At 46.7% G+C, this 7,644-nt stretch overlaps 1 protein-coding gene across 2 annotated transcripts in view; it reads left to right on the forward strand.

Moving 5' to 3' along the window:
• Positions 1-7,644, forward strand: part of DHCR24 (24-dehydrocholesterol reductase) — a 36,767-nt gene that overhangs the window by 22,233 nt on the left and 6,890 nt on the right. The gene's annotated exons all lie outside the window — the stretch shown is intronic.

Consider the following 7,644-nt stretch of genomic DNA (forward strand, 5'->3'; position numbering starts at 1 on the left):
GCCAGGAACAACTCAGGAGGACTCTGGAACTCTGTTCCCAGGCAGAGGGACAGCCAGAGCCCAGGGCTTGAGCTGGGCTAACAAGAAATTAACTGTTACAAAATGGACAGACAGTTCAGCGTAGATTAGTGCATTCACAGTGCTGTGCAGCCGCTCCCTTTACGTAGTTCCAAACATTTTCATCACCTAAAAGGAAACCCTGCACCCATTAAGCAGTCACTCCCTATTTTCTCCCCTGGCCCCAGCCTGTGGCAACCACCAACTTGTCTTCTGTCTCTATGGATTTACTTATTCTGGATATTTCATATATGTGGAATCATACAGTTTGTGCCTTTTGTAACTGGCTTCTTTCACTTAGCAGAATGTTTTCAGTATCAGTATTTCATTTCTTTTTATGGTAGGATAGTAGTTCATTTTATGAGAGACCACATTTGGTTTCTTCACTCTTTGTTGATGGACATGTGGGTTGTTTCAACCTTTTGGCTACTGTGAACAGTGCTGTTATGAACATTCATGTGCATATATTTGTTTGAATACCTGTTTTCAGTTCTTTGGGATATAGAACTAGGAGTGGAATTGCTGGGTCAGATGCTAATTCTGTGTCTGACTTTCTGAGAAACAACCAAACTCTTTTCCACTGAGGCTGTGCCGTTTTACATTCCCACCAGCAAGGTATGAGTGTCCTAATTTTTCAACATTCTTACCAACACTTGTTATTTTCTGGTTTTTAAATTATTAGTATTGTTATAGCCATTCTGGTGCATTTGTGGTATTAATTTTCATTTTCCTTGGAGCTAATCATGTCGAGCATCTTTTTATATGCATGTCAGCCATTTTGTGTATCTTTGGTGAAAGGTCTGTTTGAATCCTTTGCCCCCTTTTTAAATTTGGTCATTTGTCTTTTTTATTGAGAGGTAAGAGTTTCTTATATATTCTGGATACTAGACCCTCATCAGATACGTGATTTGCAAACCTTTTCTCCCATTCTGCAGGTTTTTTTTCATGTCTTGGTAATGTCCTTTGATGCACAGAAGTTTTGAATTTAGATAAATCCTAATTTATCTATTTTCCCTTTTGTTGTTTGTGCTTTTAGTGCCATATATATAAGAATTTATTGCCAAACCCAAGGTCATGAAGATTTACCCCTAAGTTTTCTTCAAAGACTTTATGGCTGTAGCTCTTATATTTAGGTTGTTGAGTGGGGTAGGAGTCCAGTTCCATTCTTTTGCATATAACTACCCAGGTGTCCCAGCAAGACTGCATGTGTTTGAAAAACAGCACGAGCGCTGTGGAGCTAGCATTCCCACGCTGAGCCATGGTGAGGAATGAGGTCAAACGGCCGCCAGAGGCTAGATCATATGGCTCCTTGTCGGTTAGGAAGGACTTTATATTTTATTCTAAGTATAATAGGAAGCCGAGGGCTTTGAACAGGAAAGTGGCATGGCCTGAATTTTGTTTTAAAAGGGTAACTGTGACAGCTGGATGGAGTAGATAGGGGTGGGAGTGGGCAAGAGTGGAAGAAAGAAGACACTTGTCTGGGCAGCACAGAGGAGAAGTGTCAAATCTGGAAGATGCAGTGCAGGTTGAACCACCAAAAGGATTTCCAGACAGATTGTCTGTGGATGTGATTCCAAAGTTTGGGGCCAAGATTGACTGCCATTTTAAACAGGGAGAGGAGACTGGAAAGGGGAATCAGAAGCCATTCAGATGTCCAGGTGGGACGACAGCAGGAGTCAGAGACATGTGTCAGGACTTCAGGAGTTCAGTGGAGATTGGAGCCCCACATACATATTTCTCAGCCTCAGAGAAATGTTTTCTAAAGCCATGGAGGTAAATGAGTGAGGGTGGCTAGAGAAGACCCTGGGACACCCTGCAGGTTAGGGGAGGAGGAACCAGCCAAGGACAGGAGGAGGTACTGTCAACCAGGGTGGGGGAACAAAACCAGGAGGATGTGGCATCCCAGAATCCAAGGGGAGACTGTTTCAGAAGGAAGACCAGCAACTGTGCCACATGCTGCTGAGGGAGATGAAGACAGAGACCTCTGGATTTGGCCATGGGAATGTCATCACTGACTTTAAGCGATAGGGGTGAAACCTTGACCAGTGAGGGCAAGAGAGAACCAGAGACAAGGCAGTGGAGACAGTGGAAGCAAACCTGAGAGGCTCACTGTCAAGAGAGGCGGAGAAACAGGGTGACGGTTGGAGCGGGTGTGGGGGAAGGTGAAGGTACCTTGTCTGTGTGATTGCTTTTAAGATGGGAGAGATGGCAATCATGACAGTGATCCAGAAGAGGGGAAAATGACAATGCAGGAGAGGGTAGATTGATAGTGTGAAGTCTTCAGTTGGGCATGGAGTGGCTCCTGAGCTCGGGTGGAGAGGTTGCCTTTTGATGGGCACATGGAGAGTTCATCCAGTGGTCGGGAGGGAAGCGGGACTAATGGCTACAGTTGCTACAAATGGGAGGATCATAGGGTGGTAGGAGGGTGTGGGAGTTCTCTTCTGATTGCTTCTGTTTTCTCAGTGAAATAAGGATTGCAGCTGATGAAAGGGGAGAGGATGTTGATGGTTTGAGGAGAGAAGAGATGTGAAGCTGTCCCTCGGAGAGTGGGAAATGAATTAACAGGGGAACACTGTGGCACTGCCAGGCAGCATTGGTCCTACCAGGGGTTTGTGCTCGTGAATTTACAGTAAGATCAGTGTGGTTGTGGGTTTTCACCCAGGAATCTGTGTGGGTGGGGTACAGAGTAGGCAGAGTTATATTTAACTGTGGCTGAGGTTTGGCAGGGAGTGTGATGTGTAGGCAGGAGTGAGGACCCAAGGGTGTGGTTACAATGACATCTAAGCCAGCCACAGTGGGAGGCAGGATGTGAGGGGCCCCCAGGGACTGACAAGGGACTGATATGGTGGACAGGATGTCCTGGGTGGAGTGAAGCATTAAAGCCAGGGGACTAGAGGGCATAAGCTAGTAAGAGAGGCGGTGATGGCTGAGAGCAAACACTTGCAATTGAAGCTATGGAGACAGTGAATGTAGACATCATGACCAAGCCTAGGGGTCAGCAATCTTTCCTAAAGGCCAAACAACAAATATGTTAGGCATTGCAAGCCATGGAGTCTCTCACAGCTCCTCAGATCTGCCACACGGAAACAGCCAAAGACAGTACATAAATGAATAGGGATGACTGGCTCCAATAAAATCAAATTTACAAAAACAGGAGCTAGGCCACATTTACCAGTGGGCTCACTTCCACTCCCACACTGGATCTCGATGAGTGGTAATTTCTGTCCCCTCCTCTAGAGTATGTTGTGAGAGTCAGTGGCCAAAGACATGTGGAAGATAAGGTCACTGGAATATAAAGAAAGAAGGCCAAGGTCAGGGAGGCCAGGGGCATAGAGGCCAGGCATGGACAGAACCATCTCTGTGGGTAGTAAATCACCGAAAGTTAATGTTGAAGAAGGTGACAGTTTTCCAGGACCCGGTGAAAGGAACCAAGGATGTTGGAGTCAGGAAATCCAATGATCCACACTCTAGTGAAGGGAGCTGTGGTTATCAGGGGAGGTATTGGGCACATGTTTCCAAGTTTCTGAGGTTGGTTTCTGGGCACAGGGGAGGAAGAGAGATCTGGAAGCAGGAATGAGGGGCCAGGAGGACTCTGCCTAACTTACATCTAGTCCAGTGGCAGGAGGGTCACAGGGGAGACAATGATACCACTTAAAGAGGGCTTCAGGGTTCTAGTTAAGAACAAGGAGGGGAAAGGAATGTTCAGAGACAGGATGGAGAGGGTTTTGCTGCTGTCAGACCATGAGAGCACAGAGGGAGGGCCTGAGAGGAAGGGCAGCGGGGCAGTGGCAGATGAGGTCAGATTAAGAGATGCTGCATTGCCGTAGCAGGTGAAGATCACAGGTAGCAAGGCCCCTGGAAGGCCATAGTGACTAAGGACAACTGAAGATAAGGCATGACCGAATTACACCTGGTGGGCCCCTAGGAGAGGGTGATTGGTCAGTTCTGACGTTGGGATAGGTATCTTAAGCAGAATGTGATTGGGTGGCGGTAGGGGTAGAGGAGTATAGGGGTGAGGGTCTCATCATGGCCTGGGGGCTGTGGGGTCCTCCACACCCATTAGTCTTAATCTTGGGCGATGTCCAGGCCCACAGCAGGTAGTGGGCAATTTTGCCAAAAGTAGAAGCCATTATAAGTCCTGCTTGATTCCAGCCAAGAGCTGTGTTAAGGTTGTGGAGTGTGATTTTGTTAAGAGAAAGGAGAGGAGCCAGCGAAAGAGGATCATAAAGGTAACAGCAGTGCTAATGTTAGCCCGTCCTGACGTGGTGGACGCTAAGGCCGAACACTTTCTATGCCTTGTCTTCATCTTCTCAACAATCCTCTGAAGTAGGTATTAGTGTTATTTCCATTCCGCAGATGAGTTTTAGGTTATCCAAAGTAACCACCAGCCTGGCCAACATGGCAAAACACCATCTCTACTAAAAATACAAAAATGAGCCAGGCGGATTGGGACATGCCTGTAATCCCAGCTACTAAGGAGGCTGAGGCTGGAGAATCCCTTGATCCTGGGAAGTAGAGGTTGCAGTGAGCCAAGATCATGCCACTGTACTCCAGCCTGGACGACAGAGTGAGACTCTGTCTCAAAAACAAAAATAAAATTGTTCAAGACAAAGTAAATAACACAACTCAGAGAATAAGTGTATTTGTGATCTATAGCTACATAATGAACAAAACCAAAAGTTAGAGGTTAAAGCAGCAAACACTTATTATATCATTGTTTCTGAAGGTCAAGGACTTGGGAGTGGCTGATCTGGGTGGTCCTGGCTCAGGGTGTCTCATGCTGTGGGCTAGGGCAGCAGTCATCTGGAGGCATGACGGGGGCTGGGAGATCAGCTTCCACCTCCCATGGATGTTGACCATACCTTAGCTCCTTGCCACATGGGTTTCTCCAGTAACCTCACGACAAGGCAGCTGGCTTCGCCCAGAGCAAGTGATCCAAGAGAGACCAAGGAGGAGTCTGCAGTGCCTTTTACGACCCAGTCGCTGGTCACACCTGTCACTTCCACCATATTCTGCTTATTAGAACGGAGTCACTAATCCAGTCCATACTCAAGGGACGGGCATTGAGCTCCACTTCTTGAAGAAAGGACTAGCAAAGAATCTAGGGCCATGTTTTAAAACCACTACACAGAGCTAGGGTTCAAAATGAGGTTGGTCTTACATATTTGTGCTATTAAACACTGGCCCACACTGCCTTCAGGTAAAGGAAGAATCTGGAAGAATGGGTGTTTTCAGCATGCTTTTGCATACAGGAAGTTAATGTTCAGACCCTCGTGATCTGTCACTGTGAGGTAGTAGGGAAGCATGACGGGGAAGAGGGAGAAGTCAAGCTGTGGCGCAGTCACAAGGAAGGCTTCAGCTGACCCACAGGCAGCCCTGGGGTAAGGTGGCCCTCCAGAGTTGTGTTACCTTGAGGCCAGTGGGCTAGGACTTTACACCCAAATGCTGCCCCATCAACCAGTCATTGTGCAGGCTGACCTTGGATGAGGCAGCTCCTTTCTGCCAAGGGCAGTTCTCTCTGAGTGTCAGCAGTCAGCACCCCCCTGCAGCTGTTTCCCCAGGAATGGGTGTCTCCCTGGAGCAGGCATCTGCGTGGAGCACCGCAGCATCCTCTACAGTAGAAATGCAGAAGTCAAGACATTTCTAGAGGAGAGGAGTAAACAATTTCAAATGCATGCTTCCCAACCCCCACCCCGCCCCCTCCCCGGCTGGGATAACCCTGGCCCCCTTGGCGGCCGTTCCCCCCGTTTCTCCCTGCTGAGCAAGACCCCGGAATGATCCAAGTGTGGCCACACCTGGGTGCTAAGTCCCTTAACAAGTGATCAGTACATTCCAGTCACACCTGTGCCAGGCCTGGCTGGTCCAGTCACTTCCCTTCCCCCAGCTTGGTCAATCAGCAACACGTGGAGTCAGAGCTAGTGCATAATTTGCAGGGCCCAGTGCAAAAAGCAGCCCAAAAGTGCTTTAAAGGTACTAAAATGTAAAGCTTTTTTCTTTCTCCATGGTCTCTCTCTTGTCATAAATAGTTGCAACTTAATGCCATTCTAAGTAAAGAAAAATTTAAATTATTAGCATGAATTTTACTGTTCATTGTTTAAATATATTTATCAATACAAATATAAGAACATTGAACTCCTCATGTATATGTATATCTTGATATCTTGGTTCCATTAAGAATGCAGCATAAACACTTTTTCTCTTTGCTACATGCACGTTCTACCAACACTAACTTTGACTTACAGTGAGTAAGGAAGGACTGAAAGAAAAGGAACCAGGGGCAGCTCTTGCTTTTCCCTTTTTTTTTTTTGAGATGGAGTCTTGCTCTGTCACCCAGGCTGGAGTGCAGTGGTGCGATCTCGGCTCACTGCAACCTCTGCCTCCCAGGTTCAAGCGATTCTCCTGCCTCAGCCTTCTGAGTAGCTAGGAGTACAGGCACATGCCACCATGCCCAGCTAATTTTTTGTATTTTTAGTAGAGACCAAGTTTCACTGTGTTAGCCAGGATGGTTTCAATTTCCTGACTTCATGATCCACCAGCCTCAGCATCCCAAAGTGTGGGATTACAGGCGTGAGCCACTGTGCCCAGCTGCCATTCCCTTTTATGTCATTGTTTCAGTGTAAGTGGTTGGCCAACACAGGGAGTTAACACCAGTAAGAAAGGATATAAGGGTTCTTGTGTTCATAGGCCACTGCTCCAGAACCTTCTTCTTTAGCTGGGGTTTCTGGCTCAGGCTGGGCCCCTTGGATTTGCCGTGGGGCCTTACAGCCAGTGAGCAAGGATGGCCAGAGAAGAAGGGCTGCAGTGAGGGTCTCTGGAATGACTGGCCTCAGCAAGTGGGCAACTTCGGACCCTGGGACCCCAGGGCACTAAGCAACATAGGATGAGTAATGGGTGGACGGAAGTGGGAAAGGAAAAGGGCAGGGCAAATGTTTAAAACTTGAACTTTCTGAGGCTAAGACTGGAAAATGAATGGTTTCAGCTGATGCATTTGGCTAATAATGGACTATTTTTAGGAAAAAACACAAAATGGCTTTTAAAATTAAAGTGATATACAGTCTAACTCAGAATTAGAGACAGGCAAAACAGAACTCCAAGAGTCTCATTTTTCACCTATCACAATGAATGACGGTGATCTAGAAGTTTGATACCACATCGTGCTGGCAGGTCAGGAGAGCAGGGAAACCATTCTCCTGCCTTGTCTGTTGTCTCGGAGAGTATAAAATGGTACAGTCTCTGAAATGGTATCCATTAAAATTGCATACACTGTTTAAGCCAAAATCTTCCACTTCTAGGAGTTTATCTTTCTGACACACAGAAATGGGCAACGAATATGAAGGATATTCGTTGGAATAATCTGGAAATAATCTAAATATCTGCCAGTAGAGAAGTGCTTAAATAAATAAATAAATTGCGATACATCCCCATAATTGTGCAGGGGTCAATTACCTTTCTTTCTTTCTTTTTTTTTTTTTTTTTTGAGACGGGGATTTGTTGGTTACCCAGGCTGGAGTACGGTAGCTTGATCTCAGTTCACTGCGATCTCCACCTCCCAGTTCAAATGATTCTCCTGCTTCAGCCTTCTGAGTT

The sequence above is a fragment of the Sapajus apella genome, unplaced genomic scaffold, assembly GCF_009761245.1.
Source record: "Sapajus apella isolate SASKATOON/1434 unplaced genomic scaffold, GSC_monkey_1.0 scaffold36, whole genome shotgun sequence".
Lineage (NCBI taxonomy): Eukaryota > Metazoa > Chordata > Mammalia > Primates > Cebidae > Sapajus > Sapajus apella.